Raw genomic sequence first — 19242 nt, 5'->3', positions numbered from 1 at the left:
AGACTCCTGTTGACTATGAGGGTTACTCCATTTCTTCTAAGGGATTCTTGCCCATAGTAGTAGATATAATGGTCATCTAAATTAAATTCACCCATTCCCATCCATTTTAGTTTGCTGATTCCTGTCGTTATTCACTTTGCCATCTCCTGTTTGACCACATCTAATTTACCTTGATTCATGGACCTAACATTCCAGGTTCTTATGCAATATTATTCTTTACAACATTGGACTTTACTTTCACCAACAGACACATCCACACCTGGGGATATTTTAAGGGACATTTGAACATAGGCTGTGCATTGGATGATATTAAGGAGTCATTGCTAAATTTGTTAGATGTAGTGATATCTACTAGCAATAGCAGCTAAAAGGATTATGGGCTGTTTTACATTTTATAGAATTTGCTTATAGGGACTTCCCTGGTGGTCCAGTGGCTGAGACTCCTTTCTCCCAATGCAAGGGGCCCAGGTTAGATCCCTGGTCAGGGAACTAGATCCCACATGCCACAACTAAGGGTTCACATGCTGCCACGAAGATCCCGTGTGTGACAACTAAGACCTGGGGCAGCCAAATGGGTATTATTAAATATTAAAAAAAGAATTTGCTCATAGAATAAACTGAGAAGACTGAGAAATATATTTCCTTTAGATTTTTAGAACAAAGGTCTCTTGTTACTCACGAAGATATCATAGAGACATGATTGACAAGGATACGATTTATCACATGCTAAACAAATAGAGCTGCTTGGCTTCCCATGGCAAGTTGGCTTGGGAGTTTGTCAGAGGCGTTTAGTCAAACGTAGACATAGATTTCATTTTTTTTTTAAGCCACTAATAGATGATTTTTCGTTCTATCTTTTTCTAAACATGAGCCAACAAGTATTTTTGGAAAAAAAATATAGAAATGCAGTCACGGGTGGGTAGGAATATTTTCAGAGTGAAATCAGGAAACTCATGTAATGGTTAATTTATGTGTCAACCTGACTGGGCTGAGAGATGCCTAGGTAGCTAGTAAAACATTATTCTGGAGTGTTGTCTGCGTTGTCCAGGGTGTTTCTGGAAGAGATTAGCATTTGATTCCATAAATTGAGTTAAGAAGATTGGCCCTCACCAGTGTGGGTGGGCATCACCTGATCCATTGAGAGCATGAATAGGACAAAAGGGAGGAGGATAAAGGAATTCCCTCTTTCTCTCTCGAGAAAGAAAGAAAATATGTCCAAGATATATTGGACATCCATATATCTTGCTTTCAGACATCAGAGCTCCTGGTTGTCTGGCCTTTGGGCTCTGGGACTTACACTAGTGGGCCTCCAGTTTTCAGGCCTTTGGCTTTGCATTAGGGCTGACACCATGGGCTCCCCTGGTTCTCAGGCCTTCTGACTTGGACTGAATTACACCTCCAATTTACCTGGTTCTCCAGTTTACAGACAGCAGACCATGGGCCATCTTGGCTTCCATAACTGTGTAAGCCAGTTCCTATGACAAATTTTCTTATATATGTCCTTGTAAGGAAGGCGTGGTTATATTCATTTGACATATGTGAAAACTGAGTTTCTGAAAGTGTAAATGACCTGTCCAAAGCTCTACTCTAGTGCTGGGTGTAGTTGTTTAATTGCTCAACTGAGTCCAACAGCTGGGATTTAATCATAGATCCGTCTGGCCCCAAACCCTGTATTCTTTCTTGTATCATAAAACTATTGACTGCCATGTGCTTCAGATTAAAATGATCATTTAATTACATTCATATGGGATTGTTTTAAAACATGCTAATTTTTTTCTTTTCCTTGATAATTATTTTATTTGCCATTTAATTATTTTTTAAAAATGATAAAAGTACGCTTGCTTACATTATTTTTTTTAAGATCAAATAATAAAAAAAGTATAGTTAATTCCCCTATTAACATCCCATGCCCTTCCTATAGATGTGTGCTCAGTCACTCGGTCGTGTCTGACTCTTTGCAGCCCCATGGACTGTAGCCTGTCAGGCTTCTCTGTCTATAGAAGTTTCCAGGCGAGAATACTAGAACGGGTTGGCATTTCCTTCTCCAGGGGATCTTCATGACTCAGGGATCAAACTGAGTCTCTTGTGTCTCCTGCATTGGCAGGCAGTTTTACCACTGCGCCATCTGGGAAGCCCTCTCCTATAGATGACCACTGTTATGTTTCTTATATAGTCCATATCAGAAATTTTCTCTCTATATTCAAAAACACACACGTATTTTTTTTTGGCTTGGATGAATGTATATTTTGCAAATTTCTCTGTCCCTTTCCTTTTTCATTTAACATATCTTACATATATTTCCACATAAATATAGATGTAGTTCTATATTTTCATTATTTATTTATGGCTTTTTTGGGTCTTTGCTATTGTGCAAAGGCTGTAGTTGTGTGACTCTAGTTGCTATTCTCTATTTGCAGTGCAAGGGCTTCTCACTGCAGTGACTTCTCTTGTTGCAAATCACAGGCTCTAGGCACATGGGCTTCAGTGTTGCAGCACGTGGGCTCAGTAATTGTAGCTCACCAGCTCTGGTTCAATAGTTGTTGCACACAGGCTTAGCTGTCCTGTGGCATATGAGATCTTCCTGGGCCAGTTATCAAACCCATGGCCCCTGAATTGGCAGGCAGATTCTTTATGACTGAGCCATCAGAGAAGCCCCTGTATTTTCATTTTAATGGCTACATATATCCACATTCCTTTGTATGGATGTATGTCATCCAGGTAACCAATCCCTATTAGAATTACTTCCTTTTTTTTTTTTTTTTTAAATTGCTAACCATACTGCAATGGGCTTCCCTGGTGGCTCAGTGTTAAAGAGTGTACCTGGCATGCAGGAGACATAGATTTGATCCCTGGGTCAGGAAGATCCCCTGGAGAAGGGAATGGCAATCCACTCCAGTTTCTTGCCTGGAGAACTACATGGATGGAGGAGGCTGGCAGGCTACAGTCTATGGGGTTGCAAAGAGTTGGTCAAGACTGACTAACATTCTGCAATGATCAGTGCTGTATGGATATCTTTGCATACTTATGTATCTGTCAAATTGAATTCAGTCAGTTCAGTCATGCAATTGTGTCTAACTCTTTGCGATCCCGTGGACTGCAGCACACTAGGCTTCCCTGTCCATCACCAACTCCCAGAGCTTGCTCAAACTCATGTCCATTGAGTCAGTGATGCCATCCAACCATCTCACCTTCTGTCGTCCCCTTCTCCTCTTGCCTTCAATCTTTCCCAGCATCAGGGTCGTTTCCAGTGAGTCAGTTCTTCACATCAAATGGCCAAAGTATTAGAGCTTCAGCTTCAGCATCAGTCCTTCCAATGAATATTTAGGGTTGATTTCCTTTAGGATTGACTGGTTTGATCTCCTTTCTGTCCAAGGGACTCTCAAGAGTCTTGTCCAACACCACAATTCAAAAGTATCAATTCTTTGGTGCTCAGCTTTCTTATGGTCCAACTCTCACATCCATACACGACCGCTGGAAAAGCGGTAATGTCGCTGCTTTTAATATGCTGTCTAGATTGGTCATAGCTTTTCTTCCAAGGAGTAAACATCTTTTAATTTTATGTCTGCAGTCACCATCTGCAGTGATTTTGGAGCCCAAGAAAATAAAGTCTGACACTGTCAAATTGAATGAGGTGCTTGAAAATCAACATTACCTTCTAAGCATGTCCTAATTTTGATTATAATAAGTACTGAGACAAAAACTTAAAGGGATCCAAAAAACCCAGAAGTCAGTTAAAAACATTTACTATATAGCACCTTCAGTCTCTACTGAAAGCAAATTTAGTCGATAGTCATATATTCCCGCATTGACTTCAGTCCACTGCCAGTCAGCAGAATTCTTTCAAATATCTGAGCTGTCTGACTCACTGTGTTTTACCAAGATGACCATGGAGGGTTTTGCCTCCAAGCGAATGACATCTCCAAAGGGCAAGTAAGTTTTAATTCTTTTAATTACCTTCTCTGAGGTAAAATCATTGCGGGTACCCCAACTCCCTCATCCTAATTGTTAAAGTAATAGTTCAGCATTCTGGATCTGTTTACTGAACAGAGATTTTCCACAAACTCTGCAGTCTTTACCCAGCGAATTTGTGGCAATAACGTGAAGTGGTTTTTTTTTTTGCTAAGAAAGAAGCATGTTCTTCCCAATACATCTTATTTGTGAACAACTATTATCTCATAGTTTCATATTTCTCTTTTTCTTCAAGAGACAAAAAGGTTGTTAAATACATGGAATGTATTAAGGGAGTGATTTGACTAAGGATTTGTTGGAATGAGGGTAAATTCCTACAAGTAAAAATGCTGTCTTCAATGGTATGCCTTCTAAATTTTGATAAGTATTGTTAAAATGCTATCTAATATCATTTAAATATATATTCTCACAAGTTTACAGTACTCTGAACCCTTACCTGTCTCCACATACACATTCTGGAAGTTACTAATTCTAATTGTGGAAAATAGTATTTGTATAATATGAAGTCTTGGTTTTCAATTGCATCTTGAACTTATGAATGTGTTCTGGCATCACATATTTCTTTTACTTATGAACTTCCCAACTGAGAATTTCTGTTAAGCCTCTCAAAGGAAAGTGGGAAAATCATCCCATGATGGGTAAATATGAAGGGAGATAAGTCCAAATTCTCTTTGCAAACCAGCTTCTTTTCTGTAGGACAGCTCAGATATTTTAGTACATTCACGAGCACTGTGACTCTCTAAGGAAAGGAATGGGTTGGAAGGAAAATCATTTCACACTCCTCCTCACCTGTAACCTTTCTTACCACAATAGTTTTGGTTTTGATTTAAATATTTATTTGTTTGTTTATTTGGCTTCACCCAGTCTTATTTGTGGCACTTAGGACCCTTACCACAGCAGTTATAATTACTTCACCTCTCATTCCTAAATGCTGTGGAAATATTATTTATGAATATATATTTCTACAAACTGTAAAGTAGAAGTTTATTTGTTACTCACTATACAGTTCTGCTATATTTTTATCTTCAACAACTATCTTATGTGATGATCAAAAAGGGGGTTGGATAGTATAATTGATTATCTTCCATTGAGCATTGAAGACTGTTTCCCCTCCCCTTGACTCCAGTTGACCTTGTGACTTGCTGTGACCTATAAAATGTGACCGGAGCAATGGTGGGCAAGTTCTAGGGTCTGCACCCAAGAGTTCTGGCAGGTTCTCATTTCGCTTGTTTTTATAGAGTAAAACAAGAATTGAACCATAATTGTAGGAGAGGAAGAGAGACCCCCGCGGCTCCCAGTCATTCTTTGCGGAGGTTCCCAACATGTAGGTGAAATTATCTTGGACATTCCAGGTTCATGTGAAGCTCCCGGCTGACTGCAGTCACATTAGGGACCCTAGTGAAGAGGAAGAACCACCAACTGAGACGGCTCACTTCTCAGAATCATGAAAATAAAAAATTGAAACACTAAGGTAAGTACTAAAATAGTACCTAGAGAGAAAATATTGTGAAATATAAAGTAAAAACCACATATTTCAATGTATAATTATCATGTATGAAACGAGTTGCCAGTCCAGGTTCGATGCACGATACTGGATGCTTGGGGCTGGTGCACTGGGACGACCCAGAGGGATAGTATGGGGAGGGAGGAGGGAGGAGGGTTCAGATGGGGAACACATGTATACCTGTGGTGGATTCATTTCGATATATGGCAAAACCAATACAATATTGTAAAGTTAAAAAATAAAATAAAATTTAAAAAAATAAAGACAATAGCAAAAAAAAATAAATAAATAAATAAAATAAAATAAAAACCAATTGTCAAGACAAAGGAGCTCAGTGTAGATGGACAGGGAAGACCCCAAACAAACAGGAGAGTACAGAATTCAAGTTGGGGTTCAGTGGCTGGGACTAGCGTTCTAGACATGTGTTTCCAGTATAACTTTTTTCAATGATGGAAATGTTCATCTGTGCCTATTGACAATTTTAAATTTAAATTTTAAATGCATTCATCCATGGAGCTGAATTTTAAATTTTATTAAATTTTAATTAATTACATTTAAATTGAAATAGGTCCATGTTGCTAGTGACCACCATTTTGGACAGGGTAGCTGCTACATTACATGTCAGCCTTCATCCTGATGAAGAGATAAAAATCGATAACTCAACCCCAAATTGTGTCTTTTCATCTGTGCTCCTTAGGATTCTGAGACGGACCTCATTCTACTCAGACCTTGATCTGCTTAGCAGTCTCAGCTGAAAATGACTGTATAATCTGTCAACATTTCCACTTGGAGAACCAAGAATTAGAATTCCCCTTATTATGGTCCCTGCATAAACAGAGGTAGGACTGAGAATAATAGCTTTTAAAAAATCTGTCTTTGCCTTTTATTCTATGTCTATAAATAGTCTTGAGGTAAAAGCACCTACTATAAAGGAAATTTCTAAGAACTTTAATTAGGGTATGGAAATGCAAACCCAAACTTATACATATGTATGTGGGGTTTCCCAAACTTCTTTAATATAGAAATATTTTGTGTTTGTGACCTCTATTAACCTCTTAACAGCAGCCATAGGACACATTTGAGGAATGCCCTTCTAGAAAACTGCAGAATTTTTATTAAACTGGGCTAAATGTCATAATGAAATATTGAACACTTCAACCATGAATACTACATGATAACTTTCCAAAATCAATTCCATTTCCTTAATTAGGAAATTTATCATTTGAGATTATTAAACAAATATGAGGCAAGATTAAAATGATGATTTTCATTTCCTTATGGGTTAATTTTAAAATATTTAACAAAAATAGAATAATACTTTTCTCAGAGAAGCCAAGATTGTAACTGAGATTTAATTTAATTATATGATACCTAGGCTCCAAAATTTTCAAACATTGTTTTTAACATTCCTACCTCCTGAAGGCAATATTGACATTCATATGAATAAAAACCATTCTTCTTCTATACCCATCTGGCAGTAATGGTTTTCCAAAGAGCCAAGGACAAATAATTATTTCAGGGACTCTTTTTTTGCTGGAAAGAAATTCTTACTTTCTTAGAATAGAATTTGTTCTGCTTTACTGTCTGATTTAACAGCAGTGAAACTGAAAATGTTTTATTTCTATTGCCTCTGTGCCCTCAGAATACTCTCTCATCCTCTGGAGTTTTTTCCAATTGGTTCATCAAATTAAGGTGAACCAGCAGATTATTCCAGTCACTTAAAGATCTGGTTAAGATGTGAGAAGATATCTCTTTTCCCCAAATTCCTGTACATGGAACTTTATTGTCAACGGCAATCCTCAAAGATCATCTTCCTCCATGTTCTTTTGTTGGCTGCATATTAGGATGAGGTCGGGGAAGGGGTAGTTTTAAAAATACAGATTCCTGGGCCCCACTCCAGACAAATCTGAGCAGGGGGAGGAGAAGCAGGCTTAGATACCCTTAAAGCCACTTTTGGGGATTCTAATGACAGTTACACCTTTAAGCTAGTTCATCCTGCTCACTCTACACACAGGTAGACGAAGGACCAGCTTGCTAAGTGGGACCAATGTCATCATTTTGTTTCTTATTTATGAAGCCATCAAAACATCGAACAGTCTGAACAAGGGGTGGTTTTCCAGGTGTGCACAAGTCACTAGGATTATAACTATGTGTGTGTGTTGGGGGTGTCTCCAAGACCATCTCTGGCTGAAAGGAGGATAATGAGGGAGGGCCCCCACCTAATTGTTCGTTTATCAAGGTTCTTCATGTTTCATTTAAAGAGAGGGTTCAACTTCTAAAGATATGCCAAAAAAAATAAATAAAATAAAGATATGCCAAGTCTCAAAAATAACTTCTCTACAAAGGAGTGTATCTCAGGAGGCAGACACCAGTTCAACTATTAGTGAAATGTGAAAACAGAAGAGTGTTCATTCTTAAATCACATTGTTTTCCATGTGTTTGATTAGCTCTAAGAGACTATCTAATCTCAAATCTTTGCACCTATGAGAAATATGTGTAGCAAGTAAGAATCTCAGACCACAAGTGCAGGTTTTTAAAATGCATTTCATTTTTATACAACTGACTTAAGTACTATTTTTATCTTCTATTGCCCTGATATCTGATACACTTTGACCCTGTTCAAGGTATTTAGGTAATTACAAGGTATCACAGAGGGACTTTGATCCCTGATCCTATCTGCCCTCAATGGCATCCTTTGAAATAACATCTTTCCCATCTGGCTTCAGGTCATGGGTACGTGTGTGTCCTGTTTACTCCTAACCACACAGTGTCTTAGGTCCAGCTCTCTATTAGTAGCCTGTCCCCATCACTCGGCCTCTCAGGAAAACAGGAAAGCATTCTGCTGTTTCCCCAGCCTTCCTGTGTTTGGGGGACCATGACAGGGTGTCTCAGGCTCCCCTGGGCAGACACTCCTCCACCAAGTGTACTGCTTCCTCACCATGCTGCTGAGGGGAGACCCATAAAGCTTGCTGCCTCTCTCTGTTTCACACAGGAAGTGAGTGAGGCATGGCTCTTCTTTGGAGCCCCAGATCTTTTTGAGGACATGCCCCAGCAGTGGAGACCAAGGTACAAGAGCCTCTGCAGAAAATGAAAGTGTCTAAGTGTGCTCTGATTCTTCTCCCTTTATGAATTATCATAGTTGAGAGGGTGGGAAAACTGTCTTGAATTGAGAATATTTTCTTTGAGAGCCATTATTCTGTTCTAAAGCATTCAGAATCCAGGCTCTTGCAACTCAGAACACCTTTTATCTCAAGACAGCTATTTTTGCTGTCTTTCCAAAGACCTATTTTAATACTCAACAGTAGAACTGCCTGCTTATTCTTCCTTTCTCTGGTGTCATCTCTTCCCAGAAGCTACTCCAGTGGAGGTGAGGAGAGTGAAAAGAGGCAAGAGTGGACAGAGGAAAACAATGCATCTGGTAATATACCTTAATATCATATCTTCCTACACATACGTAAGGGGGAAATACTGATCAGGCTCTGATCAACTGCTTGACCTCTCTTCAATTCTTATCACTGTTTCATCCCTTCCTCCTTGTTGCATGTATTCTCTAACTGGGACATGCTCTATAATTCAAGGAGCCCAGCACAAAATAAAAATGCAAGTCCTCTCGTTCAAAAATTACTACTAATTTCAAGACAGCTATGGCAGAACATTAAACCAAGCACGGGGCCCATTTGAACACAATGGCCTGGGTCACATCCATGAAGCCAGCCCCGTTTCTAACCCTTAAAGGATCTCTTTCCTTGACTTTTATTGGAGTATTGTTTGTATTGTCAAAAGAAAATTCAAAGACCTTTACTAGATATGAATAACTTTTTTGAATGAGAAATGAGACCACGGAGCTTCCCAAAACTTGTGTGAAGTACAGAGGCGTGGAGTTACAAGATGGTTTTTAAATGCAAAGAAGGATGCTCTTTAGCCTTTCCCATTATCAGTTATTGGGGGATTCCAGACTGCAGGAAATTGGTCAAAAGTGGTTATCTTATACCATTTGGGGAAGATGACTTAAGTTTTATGATTATCAAAGGCATTGACAAGAAGTAACCTAAGTTACATTTCACTTATATTCATGAAATAAACTAGATTAAGTTTTGTGTAAATGGCTTAAGTGGTTTTTGTCAGCTTTAGGGATTTTTAAACCTGGTTTTCATTTCATTTTATTTTAAAAGTCTTATCAAAATAACTTAAGACAATGTAAAGGTCCTGCAATAGGAATTTATTCCATAAATTACAGAATTTTCATATGATAGACAGCTATGCAGTTATTTATAATCAATGAAATATTTTAATTTATTAAACAACATGGGAAAATGTTATCATGATTCTGTACATTGGAAATGTTAATACACTTGCCATTCACATTGTGAGGTAAATAGCCCCACCCAGGTATCTCGCAACCGAGAGCAGGGCCTTGTTTTACCACATGGTTCCTCATTCTATCATTGTTGATTGCCTCAGGAGAGTAACAGATCCAAGAGTAACCACTCAGTAGACTTGACAGCAACCTATTGTCTGTATGGACATAATGAAAAAATGAACAGGATAAAGTTTGAAACTTGTACTAAAGACTCAAAAACTATGAGACAATAAGAACGAGAGCTCAGTTAAAAGGTCATAGGGTTGAGTTGAAGATTGAGAAATTGCTGTAAGAAGCAGTAGACTGAAACTATGAGGAAGCAGAAATTCTTAAGTAGACAGAGCAATTGAAAGTGGGACAAAAAGTCAGATGGAGAGCAGCCAGCCAAATTGTCAACACACCCCTGCAGCAGGGACTCCAGCTCCTGCTGTGGAGGTCTTGGCAGATGCTTGGGATCCAGATCTGAAGTCCAGGCTTTTGTGCAAGGAACTGGCCCCTGCTCTTAGATTTCCAAGAGAGTTTGCTTGTCATTCTTTGTAAATCCTTTCAGGAATGTCCTCAGTGGATTTCTGTCTTGGAACTGTTACAGGGGTGTATAGGCTATGAGCCCAATTTTATATTTGTAATGTGTGCTCACATGTATCTATGGATATGAGGCAAAGTCACCAATTTACTAATAAAATTCTTAAATGTACCAAGATTATGTGGCTTCCTTATTTGTCCATTAACTGAGCTGATTCCCTAAAAGATACTTCTCAGTGGGTACCTGGGACAATTCTACTTGGTAGTGTTCCAGTCTTCTGTGGCATAAGTGTCTCCATCTACTTTACACATTTATTTAAAGTTCAGGACCTCCCTGGTTGTCCAGTGATTAAAAATCCACCTACCAAAGCAGGGAACACAGGTTTGATCCATGTTCTGGGAAGATCCCACATGCTCTGGAGCAACTAAACCCATGCCTCACAGCTGCTGTGCCCACTGGTCCAACTACTGAAGCTCGTGCGCCCTAGAGCTCATGCTCCACGAGAGAGCAGCCCCTGCTAACCACAACCAGAGAAAAGCCCATGTACAGTAATGAAGATCCAGTGCAGTCAAACAAAAAAAGTTCAACCCCCTAGGTTTTTGTTAAAAAATATACCTGCGTGTAAACAAAATAGCATATTTGTAAGGCTATTCATTGCAGCATTACTTGTAATAGCAAAATTTTATCTATGTCCATCAGTAAAGAGTTGAATAAATTGTGAAATATCCTTACACACTACTCTCCAAACAAACAACAAAAGAATGAGTACCCTGTATACAGCCCTGAAACAGAAATCCAGTGATACATTTTAAATGGGAAGAAAGGTCAAAATAGTTATGTTACCTTTGCTTTAAGAAAATGAAAAAATAAGATTGAAAATATGTATTAGCTTCTCTAGTAATAGCATAAAGAAACTCTGAAAAGATACACAAGAAACCAATTAAAATTGTGCTCTTTGAGAATACTATTGGGAGATTAGGAATGGGGTGGGTGGAAAAGTCTTTTCCGTACATTGCTGTAATATATGGATAATATAACTATATTACTATAAAAATGCAGCATACTGTGTAAACAATAGCATTCAATCTGTGATTTCAGATAGTTATCTTTTGTGTGACTCTGAGTGAAATGACCCACCCCTCAGATTTACCCTAATTTTCCCTGGATAGCATCTGGTTAGTGTAGATTATGGAGAAGGCAATGGCACCCCACTCCAGTACTCTTGCCTGGAAAATCCCATGGATGGAGGAGCCTGGTAGGCTGCAGTCCATGGGGTTGCTAACAGTTGGACACGACTGAGCGACTTCACTTTCACTTTTCACTTTCATGCATTGGAGAAGGAAACGGCAACCCACTCCAGTGTTCTTGCCTGGAGAATCCCAGGGACAGGGGAGCTTAGTGGGCTGCCGTCTATGGGGTCGCACAGAGCTGGACACGACTGAAGTGACTTAGCAGCAGGATAGATAAAGTTATCTCATAGCGGTGGAGTGCGGTGAACTTGGAGGTTGGTGATCATAATTTATTCAATCTGCAGGTTGGTGATTGGTCATGCCTTCCCTCTGGCACTGCAGCTGAAGTTGGCAAACATCCCGTACAGTCTGGTCTCAATGTGGTCTGGCCCAGTGGTGCTGCCAGCCTGAGTTGGTCTTAACTTAGAGCTTGATAGTGCTCTAGCATTCCTGGGTCTCTCCCATAGCCTCTGTCTGGCTCTGCTTTGAGTCTGATCCAACAGCCCCTCCTAAAAGATCATTCCTTCCAGGCCTGCTGACTTCTACAGAGAAATCTTCTGATTTGACCCCACCCCACACCCCACTTCCCATCTCTACTATCTGGAAACTCTGAACCCAATTAGGGGCACACAGGAAAGCTAAACCTTCCTGCGTGTATCTCCCAGGGAGAGAACATCCCGGTTCACACTAATGCGGTCAGCTTCCACACTAGTGTGTGGGAAACTTGCAAGTCTATCTTCCCAAGAGACCCAGGAAGAGGTTCTGGCGGAAGGACCTGCCGTTAGCATCTTGTCCACTTTTCTTACATGGTCTAGAGGGGGATTTTGTTTCATAGTTTTTACATTTAAAAGTAGCAAGTGCTTATGTGTTAATTTTCTGTTATGAGTGGTGAGAACGTGGGAGCTGGATGTATTGCCTTTTGTACTTTTCTTATTTTTTCTTAATATTATTTTTTAAAATTTAAAGACAACAATTCAGTCAAGCTGTAGGTTTACTGATGTTTCAAGGCCATTTTTAGAACGATTTTTGGGGGACAAGCTGGGATTTGATTCAGTATCATCATTGGTTTGTGAGCTGCACAAAAAGTGAGGTGGGGAGGGGTTTTGTTGTTGCTCAGAGGCTAAGTCATGTCTGACTCTTTGCAATCACATGGACTGCAGCACACGAGGCTTCTTTCTATCTCCCAGTGTTTGCTCAAATTCATGTCCATTGAATCGGTGATGGGAGGGGTTTAAAAAATTAAAAATGGAAGATAATTCCACCCCCCCACACACAAACACATACATACATACACAAACACAATACCTCAGACTTTGTTTCTTTCTCTTCCACTGAAGTTGTTGCAAATCGCAAGTTTTTTTGGCTAGTTCAGACCAGGCCTAGGAAACAGATGTCGGAATCTGCCTGTAATGCAGGAGAGCTGGGTTTGATCCCTGGGTGGGGAAGATCCTCTGGAGAAGGAAATGGCAACCCACTCCAGTATTCTTGCCTGGGAAATTCCATGGACACAGGAGCCTGGCGGGCCACAGTCCATGGGTTGTGAAGGGTCGGACATGACTGAGCGACTAACACAAGAAATATAAAGCTTATATGGTTCTTCCATAATTCACTTTTCTTGGATATCAAAATTTGGTTCTTGATGTCCATCCTGTTTGGTCAAGTGAATGTTGACCTTCTTTATTAGTAACAGCAGATTTTATTTGAGGTAAAAATGTACTCAGAAAAATACTGCCTCTTCAGAAATTTGCCTCCAGATTTCATTCATGTAAAAAATAACTCCTGTGTTTTTAAGCCACTGTAGTTGGGTTTCTTTTAACATCAACCTGACTTAATTCCTAGCTGATACAATCATGGGCAGGAATTTGAATTTGTTCATTCATTCAATAGAGTGTTATTGAGAATCCAGGTCCTAGGCATTGTGCCAAGTATTGAGTATTCTGGCAGCAGATACTGGAAAAATGAGGGGAAAAGTAATTATAATTACAGTTATGCAAAGTTCTTTTTTCCATCTGCCCCCCACTCCCCAAGTCCACTCTGCATGCACCCTGCTTTGTACCCCTGGGAGGCTGGCTATATGGATGTCATCAGTGAGCTCCCTTATTCTTTGGCTCCAGTGGGATTATTTATTCCCCCAGCTCCCTTCCTGTGGGATTGCTACACACTGACTTGGTCTGTCTACTGAAAGTTCCAGATGCTCTTAGGAAGCCCTCTCCAGCTATTCTCTCTGTCCCTGGGTTCTGGTGCGTGCTAAGTCGCTTTAGTCATGTCTGACTCTTTGCGACCCTATGGACTAGAGCCCACCAGGCTCCTCTGTCCATGGGTTTCTCTAGGCAAGAATACTGGAGTGGGTTGTCATGCCCTCCTCCAGGGGATCTTCCCAACTTAGAAACTGAACCCACATCTCTTGTGTCTCCTGCATTGGCAGGCAGGTTCTTTACCACCGGTGCCACCTGGGAAGCCTCAGGTTCTTGTAAACGTCCCCTTTTCTTACTTATTTAGGTCTCAGGTGAATAGTACAGTTGTACTAAGCTTAGGGTTTCACCACACCCCAGGCCTTTATAAAGAGCTCCTTTTAAAAATATTCCCAAATTAATCTATTGGATGGGCCATCTTTTTCTTTCTAATGACATAGCTATCATTTATCAAGAAACTTTGTGCTAAGAAACTGTCATGTGCCATTTCATTGAATCATTACAGTCTTGTCCACACTTTACCAAGTAAGACTGAAGAGTAGAACGGACTATAACCAAGTTGTTAACTGTGTGCTCAGTTGCTCAGTCACGTCCAACTCTTTGCGCCCCATGAGACCTTTCTGTAGCCCACGAGGCTCCTCTGTCCACAGGATTTCCCAGGCAAGAATACTGGAGTGGTTTTCCATTTCCTTCTCCAGCAGATCTTCCCAACCCAGGGATCAAACCCACATCTCCTGCATTGGCAGGCAGATTCTTTACTGCTGAGGCACCTGGGAAGAGCCCAAGTTGTTAACTAGGTTATTTTATTTTTGTAACCAAGAAACTTACAGAAATAGGCTCACAGATATCAGCACAGCCAGTGTTTATCATGATTGAACCCCTCCATCCTGTTCCTCACTGCCGTTTTCCTTTCTGCGCCTCTGGCTCTCAGTATCCTGGTGCTGCCTCCTGGGGCTCAGCATTCCCTTCCTGGTGTCTCTCTCTACTTGGCTGGCCCAGCAGTGCTCCAGGCTTTGGCCACAGTTACCTTCCCTGAGCCTCAAGCTTTCAAAACACTGCCCTCCTTCCTCTCCAATAACGCAAGTTATCTAAATAGTAATACTGCAATACTTGCCAATAATTAGTCATTATTACCTCTCTGAGGGGTAGCAAGAACTCTAGTTGATTCATTACCTTCATCTAAACAAAGGGTTTAACCTGTACCAGTAATTTTAGAGAGGGCTGTGATGATTAGAAGAGACATTATGGTAGTTATATCTTTATTGACTGCAGATCCACTTGGTATAAAGTAGTCTTATGCAAGACACTAGGAAAATATCTCATATTTGTTTTATGGCAGTTTTCCACCAAAGTAATTTGATTCCTGAATTTATTTTCCCTTATGTATCTTTTAAAATTCCAAGTTATATATTCCACATATATAGGAGGAGAGGAATTCTCCAGGCAACATGTAGAGTTAATGTAGGTTAAAAAAAAAAAAAAAAAGATCATTTTTGATGGTGAAAAAATAGTCCCTGCTACCTTTCCTTTGTATGGAAAAAGTCCAGCCAAGTCCATTTATTAGTACAAAGGAAAATAAGAAATTTAGCCTCCTAACCACTTTCACATTCTCTTTCCAAGTTATAACACATTTTTAGGAAAAGATCTATGTCCAAAAGTGCATCAGTATGTTTCCCCAGACAACGTACATTCTATATCTTCAACTTATTTGTTTCTAGTATTACTGGGAAGCAGGGGGAAAAAAATTCAAATAGTTCTAGTTACGTAACAAAACCTACATGCCAGGAATTCTTAGAATCATAGTTCCAGAAGCAGCCCTCCAAATGTGCGTGTCCTGTTGTCATTATCCAAATAATGCTTGAGTGGTTTTGTTACCAACTGGGCTCTTGGACTTCCCCAAACAATGGAAATTGACTAGAGGCCAGATAAGAAATTCAGGCAAGATTTTATTGGGGCCCCTGCTGTGGCAAGGGGGATCAAGAGCAAACATCAAGGTTCCTTGCTTGCTCTCTCCCCAAGCTTGTTCCTTATATGGGGTGAGGGTTGGGATATGGCCAGGGGTCAGGCCAGAGGGGTGGCATAGGTGTTTGCCTACCCCTTACGTGGTCTTGAGTATAGGGGGCATGTACCGTACCCTGTTTTTGCACCAGGCTCCTCAAAAGTAGCAGTTTGGGTTTTTTGTGTTTTGTTTTGTTTTTTGGCTTCTTTGTATCTTTTGGGTCCAGAATTTGCCCCAACTGTGCATGCATGCAGTTATTTTTAGTTCCGTATAGTTTCTTTGTATTTTGTTTCTGTAGGAAAGATATGTCCAGATGCAAACACCACAGCACTGCAGCAAAAAGTCCCAAGTTTAGCCTGTCTCAGTTTAGTATGTCCTAACTAGAGAAGCCTTGTTTATAGTGAATGATACCAATAGCAAAAAATTCTGCCAAAACATTCTGTTGCACAGTCCCGAGGCTTGCTTGAAGCATAAGACTCCAGCATAGAAACCCAGGAGTCATTTGGCTTGGTACCTTTAATCCCAATATGGAATTTTGAAGCAAGTGTGGAATCCCTTGTAATATTCTCCCCTTAAGACTGTGGAGAGAAATACATTACTCACTCCTACCAATCTTCCTTGACTTCTGCATTAATAACGCAGAGACCGCAGAGTTGAGTAAGTCTGGCAGTTTAAAACATGGCTGCAAACTCTTTGACACTCCTCCCATTGAGATGTGGGGGTCTCAGCCCCTCCCCTTGAATCTGACAAGCTTGTGACAGCTCTGAGAAATAGAATATGGCACAGGGATGCTATGCGATTTCCAAAGCTGTGTCATAAAAGGCCACGCAGCTTACGCTTTGTTTGCTGGCACATTCTTCCTAGAGCCTTGAGCCACCATGTAAGAATCTGACTGCCTTGAGTCTGCCATGCTGAATACCATCAAGCAAATAACATTTGGGGAAGTTTGTTCTGTAGCAATAGGTAACTAGGACAATTATCTCTCAAGTTATCCAGTCATTGATCACCATGCCATTATTAAGCAACATAATCTGTTTGATAGTAAGAAACTGAACCACAAAGTCACACCGTAGCAGGGCTACAACTTGATTTCAGCTCTTATTGACAGCTACGTTCCTTCTTCACTATGGCATCTTTTCATGCTGGCCATAAATTTTTCAAACTAGAATATTAAAAATAGCTAAGTCATTGGTTATTGCTTATTGAAGGTTATTGACTTTCAAATTGTATTCCCTGGAGACTTAGGGTTCCAGAAAAGATGACTCAAGGCTCATCCTGGATGAGGAAGCAGTGTGGGTAGAATGGCCAAGCAAGGGAGGTTCCGGCCCTGTTTCAAACCAAGTTTGTTCTGCTTTTAGTAGATGTATAGAGTGTGTTGATACACTTATGTTATCTTTTAACAAATATGTTTCATTACTGAAACAGGACTAACAAAAATGTTTTCAGGGTAGTGATGTCATGGAAAACTCATTTTAAAATTAAAAATCCATGTCCTGAGAAACAAAGTATTGTTTCTCACCCAGAGTTATACCTAGTTACTGGCCAATCAAGTTCAATGATTCCCATTATTGTGATTTTATCATGATTGTACGGTTAGCCTATGTCACACATGTTAGCAAAACCCAAGACAGAGATGAATTTATTTATCGAGTTGTTGGGGAAACACACTGAATGACACTGCCCATCCTGGCCAGACACCATAGTTATTTTACGACAGGAGGTCCTGGTAAGGAACACAGAACTAACAAGCCACTACCAACTGGAAGAGTTTCAGTTCAGTTCAGTCGCTCAGTCGTGTCCAACTCTTTGCGACCCCATGAATAGCAGCACGCCAGGCCTCCCTGTCCATCACCAACTCCCGGAGTTCACCCAAACTCATGTCCATCGAGTCAGTGATGCCATCCAGCCATCTCATCCTCTGTCGTCCGCTTCTCCTTCTGCCTCCAATCCCTCCCAGCATCAGGGTCTTTTCCAATGAGTCAACTCTTCTCATGAGGTGGCCAAAGTATTGGAGTTTCAGCCTTAGCATCAGTCCTTCCAATGAACACCCAGGACTGGTCTCCTTTAGGATGGACTGGTTGGATATCCTTGCAGTCCAAGGGACTCACAAGAGTCTTCTCCAACACCACAGTTCAAAAGCATCAATTCTTCAGCACTCAGCTTTCTTCACAGTCCAACTCTCACATCCATACATGACCACTGGAAAAACCACAGCCTTGACTAGATGGACCTTTGTTGGCAGATTAATATCTCTGCTTTTGAATATGCTATCTAGGTTTGTCATAACTTTCCTTCCAAGGAGTAAGCGTCTTTTAATTTCATGGAAGAGTTTGGGAAAGGTCAAAAGGAGACACCACATTTCCTACTGACTTCCCAGAATCCTCCTCTTTGGAATCCATCTTGGCTGAGCAATGTGTGTGACACCAGGAAGGACCCTGAGTCAGAATTGTTGGTCAGAGACAACCTGGCAACCAATCCTATCACCATAAAACCTGAGACTGCAAGCCACATGGCAGAGCAGTCCTCCTGGGTTCCAGCTCCCTTACCAGGTCATGGAGATGTGATGTTGAACATGATGGGCATGGTCATTGCTCTTATTGGGGTTACCACTCAGCAGGAAATCATTATCAACCGATAATCCATAGACTTCCTTTCCATAAATGGCTTTGGCTTCTGTCTCCATCTTACTCATAACAAGAGCTATCAATAAACAAAATATTAAAAGTCAGATCATTTAGTTTCTGGTTGAGGACAAAAGAGGAAAAGGAGGGAAGCAGGGAACTGTAATAATCTAGAAACAGGAATAACTAGGTTCTAATTAAGCAGAGTAGGGCCATGTATACAAAAGACAAAGCAAACTAGAGTTTTTTTAATTGCAATAAAATTGCCAAAATAAATTTTCAAGAAGTCTTACTTACTTCTTTGTGTTGTTTAAGGAATTTTGTTAGAGCATCTCCTTAGTTACTCCAAGACTAATAAGCTTTAAGTGCTACAGATTTCAGGTAGCATTTCTATAACATACTTTATAAAGATCAAACTAAACAAAGGTTGGAATGTGAGACTGTTTTGAAAGAGAAATAGGCTACTTGAGGGGGAAAATGGATATGTGTAATTTCTGAGCATCTACAGGTGTAAAGCTAACAAATGAAATATCTCATCAGTTCAGTCTTAAAATTCAATCTCTTTCAGTTCAGTTCAGTTCAGTCATCAGTCGTGTCTGACTCTTTGCCCCCCCCCATGGACTGCAGCACTCCAAGCCTCCCTGCACCACACCAACTCCCGGAGTCCACCCAAACCCATGTCCATTGAGTCAGTGATGCCATCCAAACATCTCATCCTCTGTCGTCTCCTTCTTCTCCTGCTCTCAAACTTTCCCAGCATCAGCGTCTTTTCAAATGAGTCAGCTCTCCTCTTCAGGTGGCCAAAGTATTGGAGTTTCAGCCTCAACATCCTTCCTTCCAATGAA

The 19242-nt window shown here is 40.4% G+C and overlaps 1 long non-coding RNA gene across 1 annotated transcript in view; it reads left to right on the top strand.

Moving 5' to 3' along the window:
- Positions 1–19242, top strand: part of LOC132344132 (uncharacterized) — a 70430-nt gene that overhangs the window by 25485 nt on the left and 25703 nt on the right. Inside the window, exons 2-4 of the long non-coding RNA XR_009493252.1 lie at positions 5322–5440; positions 6171–6312; positions 8824–8891. This is a non-coding gene — a long non-coding RNA (uncharacterized lncRNA). The remainder of the gene's footprint in view (positions 1–5321; positions 5441–6170; positions 6313–8823; positions 8892–19242) is intronic.

Source organism: Bos taurus, chromosome 28, assembly GCF_002263795.3.
Source record: "Bos taurus isolate L1 Dominette 01449 registration number 42190680 breed Hereford chromosome 28, ARS-UCD2.0, whole genome shotgun sequence".
In the NCBI taxonomy this organism is placed as follows: Eukaryota; Metazoa; Chordata; class Mammalia; order Artiodactyla; family Bovidae; genus Bos; species Bos taurus.
Note: the sequence above shows the minus strand (reverse complement) of the source record. Positions and strands in the feature narration are given on the sequence as shown.